Genomic DNA, 20,299 nt, shown 5'->3' with positions numbered 1-20,299 from the left:
AAAAGGCGTGTGAACATTTAACGTTACGGATATCATGGTCTCATTCTTATCACCTGTCATGTCATGCGTCACTTTCGTACTTTCATATTTGATAGAACGTGACAGGTATGGTGACAGATGATAAAAAGGCGACCATCTTAGGCCTACTGTGCGGATATGATGGTCGTTCTTGTGATAAATAGGTTTCCGTCACTTTCAATCGCACGGTGTTAAAAAGTGACGGATATTTGGTCACGTGGATAAACCCATGCATAATATGACTGCTGTGTTACTTGCTGCCCACTGGCGTGCCTTTAAAGGTACCGTTCGAGTTCAGACTGCAATAATTATTAATTGTAACCAGATGCGATTTTTGAAGTGAAAACTTCTTTAGCGGCGCTGTGCACTTTTTGTGTGACAATGTTATTGAGTTTTCACTTCTGCCGGCACTCCCGGAGTGCGACCCATTGTTTTTTTCTTGTTTCATACTTTTTAGAGCGCGATTTTTTTGCCATACTCTTCCATGATATGCAATAAAGCTCAGTCTATTACCACGTAGCATTTCGGTCCGCAAAATGCGTTTAAATATACCGTCACAATATAAAACGTATAAATCATATTCCGTGTAAGAGAATGTAGCTGCGGGCAATATCATCGTAAATGGAGATGCTTCTCAGTATTTTAGTAAAACCCAGATTCTGCATGCGCCACAGTAAATATTAATAACTAGCTGTTGCCCGCGACTTCGTCCGCGTGGAATCTTATCTTCAACATTTTACATCTTTAGTACATATAATTTTCATATCCAAGCAATGTTGATATTAAGTACTTTTCTTTTTTAGCAAGTTGTATGAAGTTTTAAGTCAATTGGATTTTGATGTTGGTTGCTGAAATTACTTTTCTTGTATTCTCATAATTAGATACCTTTGCCCTTATACAAAGATTCAAGTTCCGCACTCACAAAATATCTGATCTCCATACAAACTTTCAACCCCTTTCTCACCACCTTGGGGGATGATTTTCAAAAATGCTTCAATTAGTTTTCATGTTTTTTTAATTTAATACCTTTTTTTTGCAAAAAGTTCAAGTTCCTAGCTTAAAATTAAATTTACACCCAAAGACGAACTTTCATCCCCTTTTTAACCTCCTTAGGGGTTGAATTTCCAAAAATGTTGCAATTACTTTTTTTTGTAATCGGCTATTATGCCTTTCTAAGAATTTTCAAAGCATTAGTAATGGATTCAAACTTTGAAACCCATTTTAACCCTGTTAGGGGATGAATTTTACAAAACGCTGAAATTACTTTTATTGTCTTTTAATAGTATCCCCAAATACAAAGATTCAAGTCCCGCGCTCGAAAAAATGTTTTATATCCATACAAACTTTCAACCTCTTTTTCACCACCTTAGGGGATGAATTTTCAAATCGCTGAAATTAGTTTTCTTGTATTTTAATTTAAAACGTTTTTACAAAGTTTCAAGTTCCTTGATTAAAATAAAATTAGCACCCGCAGACGAATTTTCATCCCCTTTTTAACCTCCTTAGGGGTTGAAATTACAAAAACCTTAAAATAACTTTTTTTATAATCGGCTATTATGCCTTTCTAAGAAGTTTCAAAACCATTTGTAATGAATTCAAATTTTCAACCCCTTTTTAACCCTGTTAGGGGATAAATTTTACAAAACGCTGAAATTACTTTTCCTGTCTTCTAATAATATCCCTGAATACAAAGATTCAAGTCCTACACTCGAAAAAATCTTTGATATTCATACAAACTTTCAACCCCTTTTTCACCACCTTAGGGGATGAATTTTCAAAAACGCTGATATTTGTTTTCTTGTATTTTAATAATATATCTTTTTACGAAGTTTCAAATTCCTAGCTCAAAAGAAAACTTTAACCCCATACAAACTTTCATCCCCTTTTTAACCCTGTTAGGGGCTGAATTTTACAAAACGCTGAAATTACTTTTGCTGTCTTCTAATAATATCCCTAAATACAAAGATTCAAGTCCACCACTCGAAAAAATTTTTGATATCCATACAAACTTTCAACCCCTTTTTCACCACCTTAGGGGATGAATTTTCTAAAATGCTGAAATAAGTTTTCTTGTATTTGAATTTAATACTTTTTCACAAAGTTTCAAGTTCCTAGCTTAAAATAAAATTTGCACCCGAAGACGAACTTTCATCCCCTTTTTAACCCCCTTAGGGGTTGAATTTCCAAAAACGTTGTAATCACTTTTTTTTATAATCGTCTATTATGCCTTTCTAAGAAGTTTCAAAGCATTTGTAATGGATTAACATTTTCAACCCCTTTTTAACCCTGTTAGGGGATGAATTTTACAAAACGCTGAAATAACTTTTCCTGTCTTCTAATAATATCGCTAAATACAAAGATTCAAGTCCACCACTTGAAAATTTTTTTGATATCCATACAAACTTTCAACCCCTTTTTCACCACTTTAGGGGATGAATTTTCAAAAACGCTGAAATTAGTTTTCTTGTATTTTAATAATATGTATATCTTTTTACGAAGTTTCAAATTCCTAGCTTAAAAGAAAACTTTAACCCCATAAAAACTTTCATCCCCTTTTTAACCCCCTTAGGGGTTGAATTTCTCAAAATCGCTTCTTATCTCTTGTACACTTTATAAATGCAATCTGGCGTGCAAATTTCAACTTTCTGGCTTTTGTAGTTTCGGCTCTGCGTTGATGAATCAGTCAGTCAGGACACTTGCATTTATATATATAGATAGATAAGTACCTACGTCCAATGTTTAACTATTAACTTTGCTGTTAAAAAAATGTTCTCTTTAAAGTTATGTGTAAATAAATAGGTATTGTAACATAACACCACTTCCAATATGGCAAGTTTGCCCAAGTAATCGCTAGATGTCGCTGGCGTCGAGATAGAACGCGCAAGCGTTAGTCTGTCACAGTTTCATGGCATGTATTCGAGATTAATACACAAACCGCTCACTAGATGGCGGTGGCGTCGAGATAGAACGCGCAATCGTTTGTTTTTCGTAGAATATCTTAAGTTCTAAGTTTAATTTATTAATAGGCATCAACTACTTACTGCCTTTCGCTGATTGGAAACGCTTCATCGAATCCGCCGCTTACAGTATGAATATTTCTTACAGAATAAAAAAAAGTGTAAGTACAGTCACCTGCTATAATTATTTTACACAACGACGGCCGCAAAAATATCTGATACTACCTTATTTGTAGAGCCATAAGAGCGTGTCACATTATTTTTGCGTCCTTCGAAGAGTAACGGTGACTATACCTACATATTTATGGAATATAAAGTTTATGGAAACTTACACCTGGTAGAATATAATGGTTGCACTTTTATCGTCTATTGTTTTATGCGGCACTCTCGCAATTACTGTGTTAAAAAGTGATGGCTACAATGACAGATATAAAATTACGACCATGATAACTATGCTCGCTGATTTACTATACTGTGCTCAGCTCACTGACAGTGTCAACACTGATATTGATATACCTATACTACGTCTACGTAATTTACTACATGGCCTACATGCATAGAAAGTAAGTTACGCACACGCTAGCGAATATCGGCGCGAATCGGGAAATGATTTAGCGATTCACTAGATATGAAATAGTAAAGATATGTGACGTTCCATGATAAAAGGAACCTTATGGCGGCTGGCGCTTATGCTATTGTTAACGCCGCCCCAATATTCACCCGGACAAGGGTATTTTTTGCCGTGGAACGTCACAAATCTTTACTATTTCATACCTAGTGAATCTCTAAATCATTTCCCGAATCGCGCCGTGTGTCAGTGTAGTAACTAGAGATGCACCGGATATCCGGTTACTATCCGGTATCCGGCCATTATTTTACTATACGACCGGATACCGGATAGTGACCTACTATCCGGCCGGATACCGGATAGTAAAATTGCTTGATTTCGAAGTAAACAAATTGGATTTAAAAAACAGACACGGGCATATTCGTACCTGTTTATTATTTTAAAACAATTTAATCATTCCACTGACTTGCACGCGCACTCATTTCGTACCTAGAAATGAGTCCGCGCGAACGTTTACTAGGAAACAGGTCAAACCTGCAGAATGCGCACCTGAAAAACCGAAATGTAGGTATAGTTCCGCTGGCCGAATATTAGGCCCAATATCCGGTATCCGGCCAAACAACTATCCGTTGCATCTCTAGTAGTAACCGTGCTGTACTGTTTCTGTTTACACTGTGAAGTAACCCTAAGTTGTAAAATAAAAGCAGCCAGGTGGTTTAACAAAGGGCAGCGTACGTTTTATTATTATGTTGCCTTAATAGAATATTTAATAAATCTTACCGAACCAAAGCATAGTTAGCTTGGAAGCATTTTTCTAAATTATTTCTTTGATGTATCTACGACGTGGTTAGGTAAATAGTTATTATGTAGATTTTATGGCTCCTCTACACGATGGGCCAACGCCGGCCACTCCAAGGGACGCAGCTATGCGGTAGAATGAGATAGCAATATCACTTGCTCCCTTTAACGCATAAATGCGTCCCTTGGAGTGGCCGGCGTTGGCCCATCGTGTAGAGGAGCTATTAGGTGAGCAAAGTCGTTCAGGGAATCGTCATAGGTAATTAAGTTTATTAAATAATAAAGTTGTTACGAGAGGTTTCTCTTTAATTCTTCTAAAATATCACTAGAGGCTCTGTGAGGTGTAGACCTCGCGAATCCCTTTACCCTTTATACATGATTTATGCATTGGATATTTCGAAAATTATATATTTGGGTTTTGGTTTAAGGTGCAGAGGTAACTTCAAAAATGGGGTTAAGAGTGACATTCCATTTCCAACTGCAGCTGCAATACTGTTCATTTTACTATGGAAATTGACAATGACAGCGACGCGTTTTCATAGTAAAATGAACAGTATTGCAGCTGCAGTTGGAAATGGAATGTCACTTTAAGTTAAATATCGCAAAATTTCTACAAAACTAGAAGCAATACACTGGCAACAGTTTCAGAGAGCTGTATACCGGGTGTGGCCTGAGCGGCTACCGCGAAAACGGAAATTCGCAAATTGCGGGGATCTTTCTGTTTTACTCCAATGAAGGCGTAATTAGAGTGACAGAGAAAAATCCCCGCAATTTGCGAACTTCGATGTTTGCGGTTATAGCCCTGTAACATGAGCAAATAATTAAAACATAGATTGTAGGTACTCCTCAAACGGTGACATGCACTTTTGTTCAACAATTTAAAAAAAAATAAGTATTTAGACTCCCTATTTTTCATACAAAACTAATATTATCTTCAATGGACGCCATCGCCACGCCATATCATTGTGATTGACGTTGCTTTTCACGCCTTAAACATAACAAAATTCGCAATACATTGCGTCTTATAATTAGAATAAACTTTAAAGTGTATTAAAAATCAAACCACAAGTTCTTTTTAAAAGTTGCTGAACAAATGTTGGTCAGTATGAGGAGTATACAGCCTACAGTTTAGTTTTTTGCTCTTATTACAGGCCTCCCCCTTCAAAAGTGATTCTGGTAAAAATATACCTTTTTATTATTTATGCCTATAGTTGGAAAAATATTATATCTTAACTGATATATAAAATGTTTTAAAAACTTTAATGAATATTCATATCATCCAATTGCCTATACGTTGCTTTTGATTAAATGAATGTTACATTGAATAGTAACTTTATTCAATTCCTGAAATACATTTTCAAATATTGCATACTTAATTAACAGGGATCGGTAATTCGGATGCTTTTATACCTAAACTTCGGCCTCAGTACTTACACCGCGTTGTTGTTGAGTAGTATGGAGGTGGACTCAATTTAATTTTGCTAATATATTTACCGGGATTTCCCGGAATACCGGCAATCAGGATACATATGGGGCATTATCTATGATAAGGGACCTTATTGTCGATGGCGCTTACGCCACACAGCGTCACGCGGCATTGTATTTATATCGGAGCATCGTTATTAATGGCGTAAATGCCATTGATAATAAGGTCCCTTTTCATAGGTAACATCACATATACATTTACGAATTGAAGTATTTAAATAACATATTTCAGCTGTTTTTTTACTGCTGTTTTTATGAATCTCTGGGCCTTTACACAAACATAATTTATTAGGTATTGAATTTCCTTTTTGTAAATACATTTTATTATTAATAAAATTTTATTCTCTTTATTTATTTTACGTCTTAAGTTAGGTTTTTTTATAATATGAATATAAAAGTAAAATATAAAAACACTTACAAAACAATAAAAAATACATAACTATAAACACATTATAAAAAACCTAACCTAGGGTGCCGCCAGCAGCGGGGCAGGGCCCAAGCTGCCGGTGGTCAGGGCTGCAGAGTGAGGAACCGACGTACTATACGCGCCGTGTCCAAAATTACCGCCTTCTGCATCTGACCCTTGATCCAACCACCCAGCGAGAGTCTCTCTAGGTGTTGGTCGAGACTCTTCGCTATGAGACCGTTCGCTGACACGACTATCGGAACAATGATCGTCAGTCAAATTTTATTATCATTATCAACAACCAATAAAAGTATGATTAATTTAATGGACAAGTATTCTTTATATTAAATAACAATACCGTGGGCAAAAACAGCGTGTTATTTTATTTTATTTTATACTAGCGACTTGCCCCGGTTTTCACAAATTATACACAACCCTTCCTCAAAAATGACTCTATCGATAGATGAAAACCGCATGAAAATCTGTTCAGTAGTTTTTGAGTTTATTGCGAACATACAAACACATAAACAGACAGACGCAGAGGAGGACTTTGTTTTATAAGTTTTAGTGATAGTGATTATCCATAGGTACTATTGCCATGTTACCCATATATTTACGGGACAGTTGCTAAACAGTGATGTAATATAAACTAAGTACAATAATATATCATTACTCGAAGCACGGTATGCACAACGTAATACCGTTCCGCTAATTCTGAGCCAATTCTGATACATATACATAAAAATGACTGGAAGTGATACCATAATAGGGGAAAGTGTGGCACAGACATTGGGTAATTCCGGACACTAAAGTGTTCAAAGTTTTTCTTGCTGGTTCTAATTATTTTCAGTAAAATATAATGTCTTGTTGACGTAACTGGTGACCGAAGAGCTGGCGGCTACCTCGCACAACGTATCAGCATTGCGATAGCGGGGAAATGCCGCCAGCATCCTTGGTACAATGCCTCAGGGGCCTATTTTAGATTTAAGCTAGTTATTAATTTCGTTTAGTAGTACCACTGTATATATATCCTCTAGCCGCCCAGAGACCTATAAAAAGGTCTCCTGTCCCATTCTAATTACAACTTTGTGTTGACAAAATAAAGTTTCACTTTGCTTGGCAAGGTTTGACGTATGGGCGGCTAGAGGATATTGTATGTAAATAAATTATATACTTCAAAAAATTTATTGTTTACGAATTTATACATTGTTTTGTATTTTAGCATTCACGAAACACATCTGTCCCTGTCGCACTAGTGGGGAAGAGTGATAAAGAGAGATGGCTACGATACGCTACAGAGCACGCCAGCGATATTTAAAAGGTGAAATAGGTAGAGAGCTATCTGTTTTTACCCGCTATTATACATTCCCCTGAATTACGAACGGTTTAATTAAATACGTATTAAATAAAGTCATACGGCTCGATTCGGGAAATGAATTAGGGACTCACTAGATATGAAATAGTAAAGATATGTGACGTTCAACGGAAAAAAGTACCTTATGGTATATACTCGTACTTATGTCGTATAGCGCCGCAATAATATTGGAGCGGCGTTAATAATACGTAAGCGCCTGCAGGTACCTTTACCCGTGGGACGTCACATATCTTTACTATATCGTATCTAGTTAATCTCTAATTAATTTCCCGAATCGCGCCGGTAGTACCTAAGTTGCACAAAAGAAGTTTTAAGAAATAATTTAGTTCAACAGTATCGTCGTAAAAGCTATTTACTCGTATATTAGCTAGGTAACTTAAGGTTTCGTGCTATAAATGTTAATCCATTCAATACTAAAGTTCCCAGCAACCGAATGTTTGCGGAAAAATAAACTCTTTTTTTAAACTTCTACTTTATTCAAACTATTCGTTTGCAGATTAATTATTCTCAGTATCTGGAACGAAATGTCGTAATCCAGTATGGTTTAGTAAAATTACTTAGGCCCACTTGCACCATTTCACTAACCCGGGGTTAAGCGGTTAAAACGTTAACCTAGTGTCAAATTGTACTGGTAATCATGGTAACTCCAGATTTAACCGGTTAATCCCGAGTTAGTGGAATGGTGCAAGTGGGCCTTAAATGACGGATACGATTCAATGTTTGAGACACGAATTGTTAATTATGATTGATTATCAGATGATCTATGGCTTATCATCTGACCCTAAGGACCGTACCGCCATTAGGGTTACCCCTAACAGTACCCTATTGACCCTAAATCAAGGGTGGCATGGTAATAACTGTCTTGGAACTAAAGTATGTAAGTGATATATATTATTCAGTTGTTTGTAAGTTTGACCCGATAAGTCCACCGTAGTTTATCAATTAGGGTGGGCACTCGGAATTGATCAGTGGTTCTTCTAAGTAGTATATTACTTAATTATGTATAATTTAAATTTATTTAAGATATTTGTTCTGTACAATCAAAGGTGTAGTAGGTAAGTAATAAGTGATGTTCCTTCCGGCCGATATCGACCGACCACTTCGACACCTAGTTAGATCGGCACTCGTAATAAGTAGATATATTAATAGTAGATATATTATATCTATACTTACCTGTAATGATTTGTCAAATCAAATCAAAATCAAATATCATTTATTATCAGGCAACTAAGGCCCATAGATACATACCTTACAAACTAACATACATACAATAGTAAAATCTTACAAGCTAAAAGAATTATTTATGATTTTTTTTTAATTATTTATGTTGAGAGAACATTTCTTATAAGTAATAATTATATTGATAAAACAAAGCAATGCGAATAATAATTTATTCACAATTTTTATTAATTAACTGAATATGTATTCTTACTATTTACTATTGTATGATCTTTAATCGAAAACTATATCTCTCTTATTCAACTAAATAATTAATATAAACAAAAGTATTAGGTACTTATTAGGTAATTTATTTATCTGGTTTTTGGCGACTTCTACGATAATAAGCCATTGTTGCTTGAATTATATCTATACATATATGCAAAATTAATATAATAGCTGGCTCAGAAAATCTGTAGGTAAAACGACATTCAATCGAGTCTGTAACTTTGTAAATTACCCTCGATGTTTTTGACGTGACGTTGAGCGATAAATTTCGGCGGAAAAACAGGGCTTTGTGGAGTGACGACCATTTTTTTCATTTAGAAGCTTTTTACATGGTTTGGCTATAACAGCCAGACAGCAACTGTCTAGGATTTTTGCATAACCTTTAGTCGCCAACATGTCAGAACTTGCCAAGAGAAATGCAATTTTATATGTAATTAAAATATCTACAACCTACGGCACTTATCTGGCCGACAGTTGCCAAATAAATAATTATGAAAAGTATTAAAGCCGGTTTTACATTTAGCAATTGGTGGCGAAATTGATTTCGTGACATTAGTTTTACCAACAGTTTCACGTGTAATTTAATGCATGCGTTAATTTCATGAAAATAAATCAATTTCGTGCCCTGCGCGATTTTTTGGTGAATTGAAATTGGTGAGTTGAAGTGTCATGCAACTAATTTCGTAGTGTAAATGCGATGTGAAAACTAGTGCCGCGAAAGTGCCTGCGCTTCGATGCTGATCCCATTATTACTGCGACACTATGAATTTCACGAAACAAATTTTTTCACAAGATTACTTTCGCATATATCGAAACTACATACTTTCGTGAAACTGATTTCAACATGTACGACACTAATTTTGTAATGAAAATCCCGCTTTAATGCGCCAAAATCATTTGTATACAACTCGATTAGGGGACCGAACGTAAGAGATAAAACCGGCCAAGGGCGAGTCGGACTCGCGCACGAAGGGTTCCGTTATACAAAAACCGGCAACATATCACGTTTGTTCTATGGCAGCCTCTACTTAAATATTTATTTTATTCTGTAAACTGCCTAGGTAGCTATCACGGGTCATGAGACAGATAGACAGACGGACAGACAAACAGACGGACAGATCGCTTTTACCCTTTGGGTACGGAACCCTAATACATATGTAATTAGTCCTAACCAAGAGTTCAATGCTTGTAATAATATTGTAATCGCTTCCATAACTGGATCATCCATGTAGGAATCATAATGCCGATAGTAACGCGCACTAATGAGACGGTTAACCGACCGTGCAGATGTAGCTTGTGTATTTGTCATGATAAATGACATTGAGAATTTGTATGGCTCAATGTTCCTAAACTGGATTGAGGGTCTCCCTTTTGAATCCCTTCCTTTCTCACGATCTTTCTCCATCTGTTTCTGCCCTTGGCGGTGTGGAGAGCTATGTGAACTGTGGATTCAAGAGCGGTGTGGATCTGGTCGGGCCAACGTACCTATTGGACTGCGTCCACGTCCAGGCCTCTTCCCATCTACTTTGCCGGTCACAAAAAGCTTTTCGAGAATCTATGTTAGTTTAAAGTTATTTTATTTAAACAGCTATACACTGTATATTTACGCACTAAAACTTCGATTCTGTATAAGTATTGATAATTTTGTAGAACGTTTGTTAATGCAAATAACGTTAATTAGGGTTTGCACGTAGAATGATTTTCGTAATGAAAAATATCTTATGACCTTCCCCATTATTCAACACATAGAAGAGAGATAGAGCTACTATTTCTTTTAGAAAACCAGTAAGGATACCTCCGTATATTATGTAATACAGTAAGGATGATTTAACACAAACTGTTGTATGCGAAGCGGTCACAACGTAATCTTTTGAATGAGTCCTAAATGAGCTCTTACATATGTAAATATTTCTTTTTTAGTTTCAATCAGGTATTTTTTTCATTTGAAATTAGGTGTCCAGTGACTAAAAGTAAAAATCCTGCTTATCCAACTTGCAAGCGCATTAATGAATGCCCTAATATATGACAAAATATTTGTCTGAAATTAAGCAGGTTCTAGGAAAACCTCGCACTGTTCCATTGAAATTTTAATTAGCAACTTTTGCTGCTGCGGCCGGTTGCGTTTATGCTAAGCCACGAGTTTAGTGTGCCGTTAAATTTAACTAATTGAATTTAAAGCGCATTTTACGGCTCAACGGTTAACGTTCTGTCCGGCTACAAACGACCCCGCCGCGAATAGATTTCCTCCAATTTATTTTTTCTTACCGTAAAACGGGGTGAGTAGGTTTCGCGGGGAGAGTTGGGTTATGAATGGGGAGAGAAGGTTTGAGAGGGGGGTGAGAAGGGATTTTAAGGCTACTACTGCAAAAATAATGTATTCCAATTTAAAATGGGGCTAAAGTAATACGCATAATAAAAAAAATCGATCCAACAATCTTCCAAAATCACCTTTGTATGAAAAACCCTCTCACCCCAAATACGAGGAACTACGGGGTGACGTGGGTTTTCCTCTTTATCGTCAAAGTTATGAAATGGAACTACCCAAAATAAAATACAAACTAAAATACAAACGTCCGAACCACTTATTATATACACCATTCAGTTTTCACATGTAAAAATAAAATTTTATCGAGGTTTGAAAGTCAAATTTCACCCAACTCACCCCATTTTACGGTATTTAATAAATTACAAACCTGGAAAATACTATTAAAACTGTTTCCACAAAAACTGTTAAACTACACCAAGTATAAATAAAGATTTTGGATGCTCAAATCTTGTACTAAAATGATAAATGCCATTCATAACTTAAGTAAATGATAAATTCAATTCAAATTCTTGTCGGTGACCTTTCATTAAATAACTACATTATACCTAAGCTTATTATGTCTACCAATAAGATTAGATTTTGGGTTTATTAATTAATGGAACTCTATCCCGAGAGTTAATAAGACAGTGAATCCTAATAGTTACTACTAATATTTGACGTTACTATACGCTGCTTAAGTTAATTTTATCGCGCCTTGTAAATTCCAGTTTTTGTGTAAGGTAAGGTGGGGTTACACTATCACCGGGGTAAGACTATCACTTGTATGGAATCCCCATACTGTTTGTCTTGCCCCGAGCAAAACAAACTTACCCCACCTTAATTCGAGCCCACTTCAATATGATTAACTCGATTACGTATTCGATAAGCAGACATACTGTTAAAGATTTTGGCATATCTTAAAAAAAATGAAACGTGAAAACGAGTTGCCTTGGAAACTTTTTAATAAAAAAATATTCAATCGCCGTGCCTTAAACTTTCCCGAATAATGTCCTGGCTTAATAAAATGTAGATGAAGAAAATACGTTCAAGGAAACTTTTTTTTTCTCTGTAACACCGTAGGGTGAAAGTCTATTATGTCACTTTTATGATGCAAATGCCATGGAATGCTAAGTTCTGATTTAATCAAGAGTCCCCAAAAGTTTGAGAAGCGTTTTCGAATAATTAATTGTAATTTTTCTACACGATAAAATATGATTAAGTGGATTTTCCTTCGTTATTCTGGATAAAATTATCTTTGCGACTGACAAATCATTTTGAATTATTAATAATAAGACTTGGCGTCTGGTGATTTAATCTTAATTTCTATACTAAGTAACTCAAAAAATAAAAGATGTTTTATAAATTGGACACGTTCAAGTAGGCACGAGGCGTGTAGTAAAAATTAGATTACCAAAATTAATGTGAATTCTGGGTAGTCGGGAATTCCCGGCGATGCTAAATAAATACTTTGGATTAGAAAAAGTCTTAGGACGGTTATTTCGGTATCTGATATTACAAATATAGTTTAAATGCATCGTGTCGTTCTTGGATCATATTAAATATTCCACTTTAAAACATTAAAAAAATAGGATGTTGGTACTTACCTAAAATAACTCGTAAAAATATCACAAGCTTTACTTGACCAAATGCAAATACAATACTTAACAATAAAATGTTTATAGTGTACCTAAAGTTTAAAATACAATGTATATGAGAAAGTGGAGAAGTTGGTTATGAAAGCACTAATAATTAACAAATAAAAAAAAACCTTCAAATACATAAATAGAAAACTAAAAACTCGACACCCTTAGAACCTATTATTAAGCCTACAATCCTAATTTCCCTCAAAGTAACAAAGCTGGCCAAAATAATAAATTAAAACGCCGATATTCATATCTTCAAAGGACCACTTATTCAATAGGTATTCGAGGAGTAAATCTTTGGACGTCCTTAACAATGGTAAAAGTATAAAAGAGACGTTTTGAAAAGGCGAAATTACTCTTCCAAATTGGAGAGGTACACGATCGTTTTGTAAATATTACTTATTTGGGAAACGCGAAATTAAAATGTTTGCTGTTTACCTGTTTCACGCTTTGGTTTGTATTTTGATGCATTTAATTTAATTTTATCATCATTATCCAGTTATCCCGGCATTTTTTGCCACGGCTCATGGGAGCCAGGGGCTCGCTTTGGCAATTAAGCGCAAGAATTGACCTAGGTAGCAGGTAGGTAGTTTTACGAAAGCGATTTCCATCTGACCAAGGTTGGAAGCTTCTAACCCAGAGGCTAATGTAGGCCTTATTAGGATTAGTCCGGTATTCTCACGATGTTTTCCTTTATCGAAAATCTATTGGGAAATATAAAATGATATTTTATACATAAGTTCCTAAAAACTCATTGGTACGAGCCGGGGTTTGAACCTGCGACCTCCGGATTGAAAGTCACACGCTCTTACCGCTGCAAAATGCCGGGATAACGCGAGGAAGAAGAGGGAGATGTATTTCTGAAAAGTAACGCCTGATTTCTTAAATAATATTACATACATATAAGAAAGTTCCGGGAAACACATAGATGCGAATCCCAATATATCTGACTAATTATAATCATTTGGTAGAGTAGAGTTCACTCACCTATGTAAACACTCAAATTAACCGGTCCAAATGCCATATTACTCGAAGGTAGGCATGAAACTAACTGACGGTTCCCTACTGAGAATGCTAGTGCAGGAATTCAGGCCTAATTGAGTTCTATAGTGTTGCTCCAGAACGACAACTTGACAGGTTTGATGTGCACCGTACGAGTTGATATCGTCAGAGCCGACTGAATAAGGACTGTTAGTCGTGGTATTTTACTGTATCTTTATCTATCTGTATCCTTAAAAATGTAATTGGTGACGGTTGAAAATTTGGTTGCGTTCTATTGATTTGTGACAGGTAGTTTACATAATGTACCTCAGCAAGTAAAAATTAAATATTTCTTAAACTTGACTTATGTATTCCATCTAGACTTATGCATTAATCAGATGCATACGCCCAGGCTATCCCTGTCAGTATTGGCATATAAGGGCTTGCCGTGTTTTTAAACGGTTTTATTTAGCTTGACCCCGTATCTTCTTTGTATATATCTACATATATATATATATATATGTGCTTCAAATCTTGCAATCGATTTTTCGACCACTTCTACTCAACCGATTTCAATGAAATTTGGCATCCGTATCAAGTCCCGGTGACAATGACTTTTTATAATATTTTCAACCCTGGACCTTAAACCCTGATGCTGCAGAAACACTGCTTACCATAACCGAGAGTATTACAGACTTGCTAGTTTAACTATATTATTGTTGCTATGAAACAAATCCTTTGTGACTTATTACTGACTTCCAACTCTTCAGTTCTGATGCTGCACGGTTACTGCCTGCCTTAACCACCAGGATTGATACAGTTCTGATACTAGAATAGGATTTTAAGTATTAGGCAGGGGCACTTGCGTTTAATAATGGCCTCCAACTCCTCGATCGTGATGATGCAACATTACTGCCTGCCATAACCGACAGGTTGGAGAATGTGTCAATTTTAAAGTAGTGCTCTATGTTTTAGGAAGAGGCATTTACGTTTAATATTGTCCTCCCAAGTCATCAGTTCTGATGCTGCAGGGTTACTGCCTGCCTTAACCACCAAGATTAATAAAGTTCTGATTTCATAGTAAGATTTAAAGTATTGGACAGGGGCACTTGCATTTAATAATGACCTCCAACTCCTCGATCGTGATGATGCAAGGTTACTGCCTGCCATAACCGACAGTTTGGCGAATGTGTCAATTTTAAAGTAGTGCTCATTGTTTTAGGTAGAGGCATTTGCGCTTCATATTGTCCTCCCAACTCATCAGTTCTGTCTGATGCTGCAGGGTTACTGCCTGCCTTAACCACCAAGATTAATACATTTCTGACTTCAAAGTAGGATTTGAAGTATTAGGCAGTAGGGGCATTAGCATTTAAAAATGACCTCCAACTCCTCAGTCCTGATGATGCAAGGTGTAGCCTGCCCATACTATAGGTATAGCTTGGAAAATATGCGAAGTCCCAAGTAGGTAATCATTTTAGTATGAGGGCGCTTCGAGCCTTCGACCTTACGCGGTGCTCGGCTTTTGGCCTTCGCATTTAGACATGAGCACTAACCTGCCGGACGCTTCGGGCCTTCGGCCCTACGCGGTGCCTTCGGCCTTCGGCCTTCGCAATTAAGACACTTAACCATTGTTCTCTGTTCGAACCTGCTGGACGTTTCGGGCCTACGGCCCTACGCGGAGCTCGGCCTTCGGCCTTCGCAATTAAAACACTTAACCATTGTTCTCTGTTCGAGCACTAACCTGCCGGGAGCTTCGGGCCTACGGCCCTACGCGGAGCTCGGCCTTCGGCCTTCGCAATTAAGACACTTGAACCATTGTTCTCTGTTCGAGCACTAACCTGCCGGACGCTTCGGGCCTTCGGCCCTACGCGGAGCTCGGCCTTCGGCCTTCGCAATTAAGACACTGGAACCATTGTTCTCTGTTCGAGCACTAACCTGCCGGACGCTTCGGGCCTACGGCCCTACGCGGAGCTCGGCCTTCGGCCTTCGCACTCAAGACACTTGAACCATTGTTCTCCGTTCGAGCACTAACGTGCCGGACGCTACGGGCCTTCGGCCCTACGCGGAGCTCGGCCTTCGGCCTTCGCACTCAAGACACTTGAACCATTGTTCTCCGTTCGAGCACTAACCTGCCGGGCGCCTCGGGCCTTCGGCCCTACGCGGAGCTCGGCCTTCGGCCTTCGCAATTAAGACACTTGAACCATTGTTCTCTGTTCGAGCACTAACGTGCCGGACGCTACGGGCCTTCGGCCCTACGCGGAGCTCGGCCTTCGGCCTTCGCACTCAAGACACTTGAACCATTGTTCTCCGTTCGAGCACTAACCTGCCGGGCGCCTCGGGCCTACGGCCCTACGCGGAGCTCGGCCTTCGGCCTTCGCAATTAAGATACTTGAACCATTGTTCTCTGTTCGAGCACTAACCTGCCGGACGCTTCGGGCCTACGGCCCTACGCGGAGCTCGGCCTTCGGCCTTCGCACTCAAGACACTTGAACCATTGTTCTCCGTTCGAGCACTAACCTGCCGGGCGCCTCGGGCCTTCGGCCCTACGCGGAGCTCGGCCTTCGGCCTTCGCAATTATCTCATTCTCATTCTCATTTATTCGTGATAAACTATAACATACACAAGTAAATAACAACAAAGAAAGTTAAACATAAAATAAATAAATAGTTTACCACGAAATGGTCCCGCCTCAGCATAAAATGCTAACCCAAAAGTCAGCGCTGATCTTCCGGTGAGACCATTTGTGGGTCACGAACGCAGCTGTACGACACGGCCCCATCATAAAACAGAACGCGACTTGGCGGCGGAGAGTGGATGGGCGGACGGGCAATCAGCGCCATCTGCCGGTGAGATGTCAAGATGACATAAGGCCATGTCGTACAACACGTGCTGTTCAATAACAAGTCCATTCATTTTATTATTATCTTCTAAAACGACTAAAACACTAGTATCAGTGCATAACACTAAAGAAAATAATCGTGATTACATGATGAATTAAAAGAAAGGTACAATCTTACAACAAAAAACAAAGAATACTACCTATAGGTGATTAAGGTTTACAATTACAAAAAACAAAAAAAAAGACTGACAATGGAATAAAATAAAGCTTGACTTTTCGTTTTTACGAGTTTTTTACATGAAGAAGATGAATTATTACTTAAATATAAATATAACGCACAATAGTGATGCAAGAAGAAATGAGAAAGAACAACAGTTTTCAGACGCATTGAGTGAAAGTGAGGATAGGACAGAAAAGACAGGTAACCTATATTACAATATTATTGATTTGCCCACAAGTATATATAAAAAAAAAAGTAAAAGTAAAACAATTAACAACCACATAATTATAGGAATAAGAAATTACACTAAAAGAAGCTAGTATCATGTCTTAAAGTCTCCTGTTGCCGCTGGTGTTGTAGTGTACATAGTTTAAGCTTGGCTTTAAAACTTATTATGCTTTGTAGGTTCCTGAGGGGTGGAGGAATGTTGTTCCAATTAAGACACTTGAACCATTGTTCTCCGTTCGAGCACTAACCTGCCGGGCGCCTCGGGCCTACGGCCCTACGCGGAGCTCGGCCTTCGGCCTTCGCAATTAAGACACTTGAACCATTGTTCTCTGTTCGAGCACTAACGTGCCGGACGCTACGGGCCTTCGGCCCTACGCGGAGCTCGGCCTTCGGCCTTCGCACTCAAGACACTTGAACCATTGTTCTCCGTTCGAGCACTAACCTGCCGGGCGCCTCGGGCCTACGGCCCTACGCGGAGCTCGGCCTTCGGCCTTCGCAATTAAGATACTTGAACCAATGTTCTCTGTTCGAGCACTAACCTGCCGGACGCTTCGGGCCTACGGCCCTACGCGGAGCTCGGCCTTCGGCCTTCGCAATTGAGACACTTGAACCATTGTTCTCTGTTCGAGCACTAACCTGCCGGACGCTTCGGGCCTTCGGCCCTACGCGGAGCTCGGCCTTCGGCCTTCCCAATTAAGACACTTGAACCATTGTTCTCTATTTGAGCACTAACACTAACCTGCCGGACGCTTCGGGCCTTCGGCCCTACGCGGAGCTCGGCCTTCGGCCTTCGCAATCAAGACACTTGAACCATTGTTCTCTGTTCGAGCACTAACGTGCCGGACGCTACGGGCCTTCGGCCCTACGCGGAGCTCGGCCTTCGGCCTTCGCACTCAAGACACTTGAACCATTGTTCTCCGTTCGAGCACTAACCTGCCGGGCGCCTCGGGCCTTCGGCCCTACGCGGAGCTCGGCCTTCGGCCTTCGCAATTAAGACACTTGAACCATTGTTCTCTGTTCGAGCACTAACGTGCCGGACGCTACGGGCCTTCGGCCCTACGCGGAGCTCGGCCTTCGGCCTTCGCACTCAAGACACTTGAACCATTGTTCTCCGTTCGAGCACTAACCTGCCGGGCGCCTCGGGCCTACGGCCCTACGCGGAGCTCGGCCTTCGGCCTTCGCAATTAAGATACTTGAACCATTGTTCTCTGTTCGAGCACTAACCTGCCGGACGCTTCGGGCCTACGGCCCTACGCGGAGCTCGGCCTTCGGCCTTCGCACTCAAGACACTTGAACCATTGTTCTCCGTTCGAGCACTAACCTGCCGGGCGCCTCGGGCCTTCGGCCCTACGCGGAGCTCGGCCTTCGGCCTTCGCAATTAAGACACTTGAACCATTGTTCTCTGTTCGAGCACTAACGTGCCGGACGCTACGGGCCTTCGGCCCTACGCGGAGCTCGGCCTTCGGCCTTCGCACTCAAGACACTTGAACCATTGTTCTCCGTTCGAGCACTAACCTGCCGGGCGCCTCGGGCCTACGGCCCTACGCGGAGCTCGGCCTTCGGCCTTCGCAATTAAGATACTTGAACCATTGTTCTCTGTTCGAGCACTAACCTGCCGGACGCTTCGGGCCTACGGCCCTACGCGGAGCTCGGCCTTCGGCCTTCGCACTCAAGGCACTTGAACCATTGTTCTCCGTTCGAGCACTAACCTGCCGGGCGCCTCGGGCCTACGGCCCTACACGTAGCTCGGCCTTCGGCCTTCGCAATTAAGACACTTGAACCATTGTTCTCTGTTCGAGCACTAACGTGCCGGACGCTACGGGCCTTCGGCCCTACGCGGAGCTCGGCCTTCGGCCTTCGCAATTAAGACACTTGAACCATTGTTCTCTGTTCGAGCACTAACGTGCCGGACGCTACGGGCCTTCGGCCCTACGCGGAGCTCGGCCTTCGGCCTTCGCAATTAAGACACTTGAACCATTGTTCTCTGTTCGAGCACTAACCTGCCGGACGCTTCGGGCCTACGGCCCTACGCGGAGCTCCGCCTTCGCCTTCGCAATCAAGACACTTGAACCATTGTTCTCTGTTCGAGCACTAACCTGCCGGACGCTTCGGGCTCTCAACTAAAAACTTAAAAATAAAATTAAGGTAAAAAAGTTTTAAGTTAAACGGTTTTATTTTAATCAGATGTGTACCAAAAACTAAAAATAAAAATTATTATACTAATCGGAGTTCTATACGTATATGTACTACCTATGTTTCTTTTCTGGGCAGTATTCATGCAAGACGTGTAGCAAAATGTAGTTTTCTCGAGTCTGATTCTAAACGCCACTTTTCGACACTATGTCAGTGGATTAAGTATTAATCGGATTTTTTTCTCAGACTAAAATAAAAACGTGGGGCGTTGGAATAAAAATACGTTGGGAAATATAATACATTCATATATTTGGAAAAGAAATATGAGTAAACATAACTAGAAATCATTATAACCCAATTTTACCTTTTTCTACGTCATACCTCTAGCTCAGAAAGGTCCACATTTCATTGTATATTTTTACTTTTATAGATCTTACTCAACATTTTTAAATACTAACGCCCCACGTTTTTATTTTAGTCTGAGAAAAAAATCCGATTAATACTTAATCCACTGACATAGTGTCGAAAAGTGGCGTTTAGAATCAGACTCGAGAAAACTACATTTTGCTACACGTCTTGCATGAATACTGCCCAGAAAAGAAACATAGGTAGTACATATACGTATAGAACTCCGATTAGTATAATAATTTTTATTTTCTAGTTTTTGGTACACATCTGATTAAAATAAAACCGTTTAACTTAAAACTTTTTTACCTTAATTTTATTTTAAAGCTATCATTCAGAGAAATAAATAAAGTTACCCGAAGTGAACTTTATTTGGTCAAGCCAGTTATAACTCAAATGTACATGTTTAAAAATAGAATAATTTTGCGAAATGCAGAATAGTCAATGAAATAACCCAGTGGTTCTTAATTAAATCCAAAAGGCAGCCTTTGG

This window comes from Cydia fagiglandana, chromosome 2, assembly GCF_963556715.1.
Source record: "Cydia fagiglandana chromosome 2, ilCydFagi1.1, whole genome shotgun sequence".
NCBI classification, from domain to species: domain Eukaryota; kingdom Metazoa; phylum Arthropoda; class Insecta; order Lepidoptera; family Tortricidae; genus Cydia; species Cydia fagiglandana.
This window is presented reverse-complemented; position numbering follows the sequence as displayed.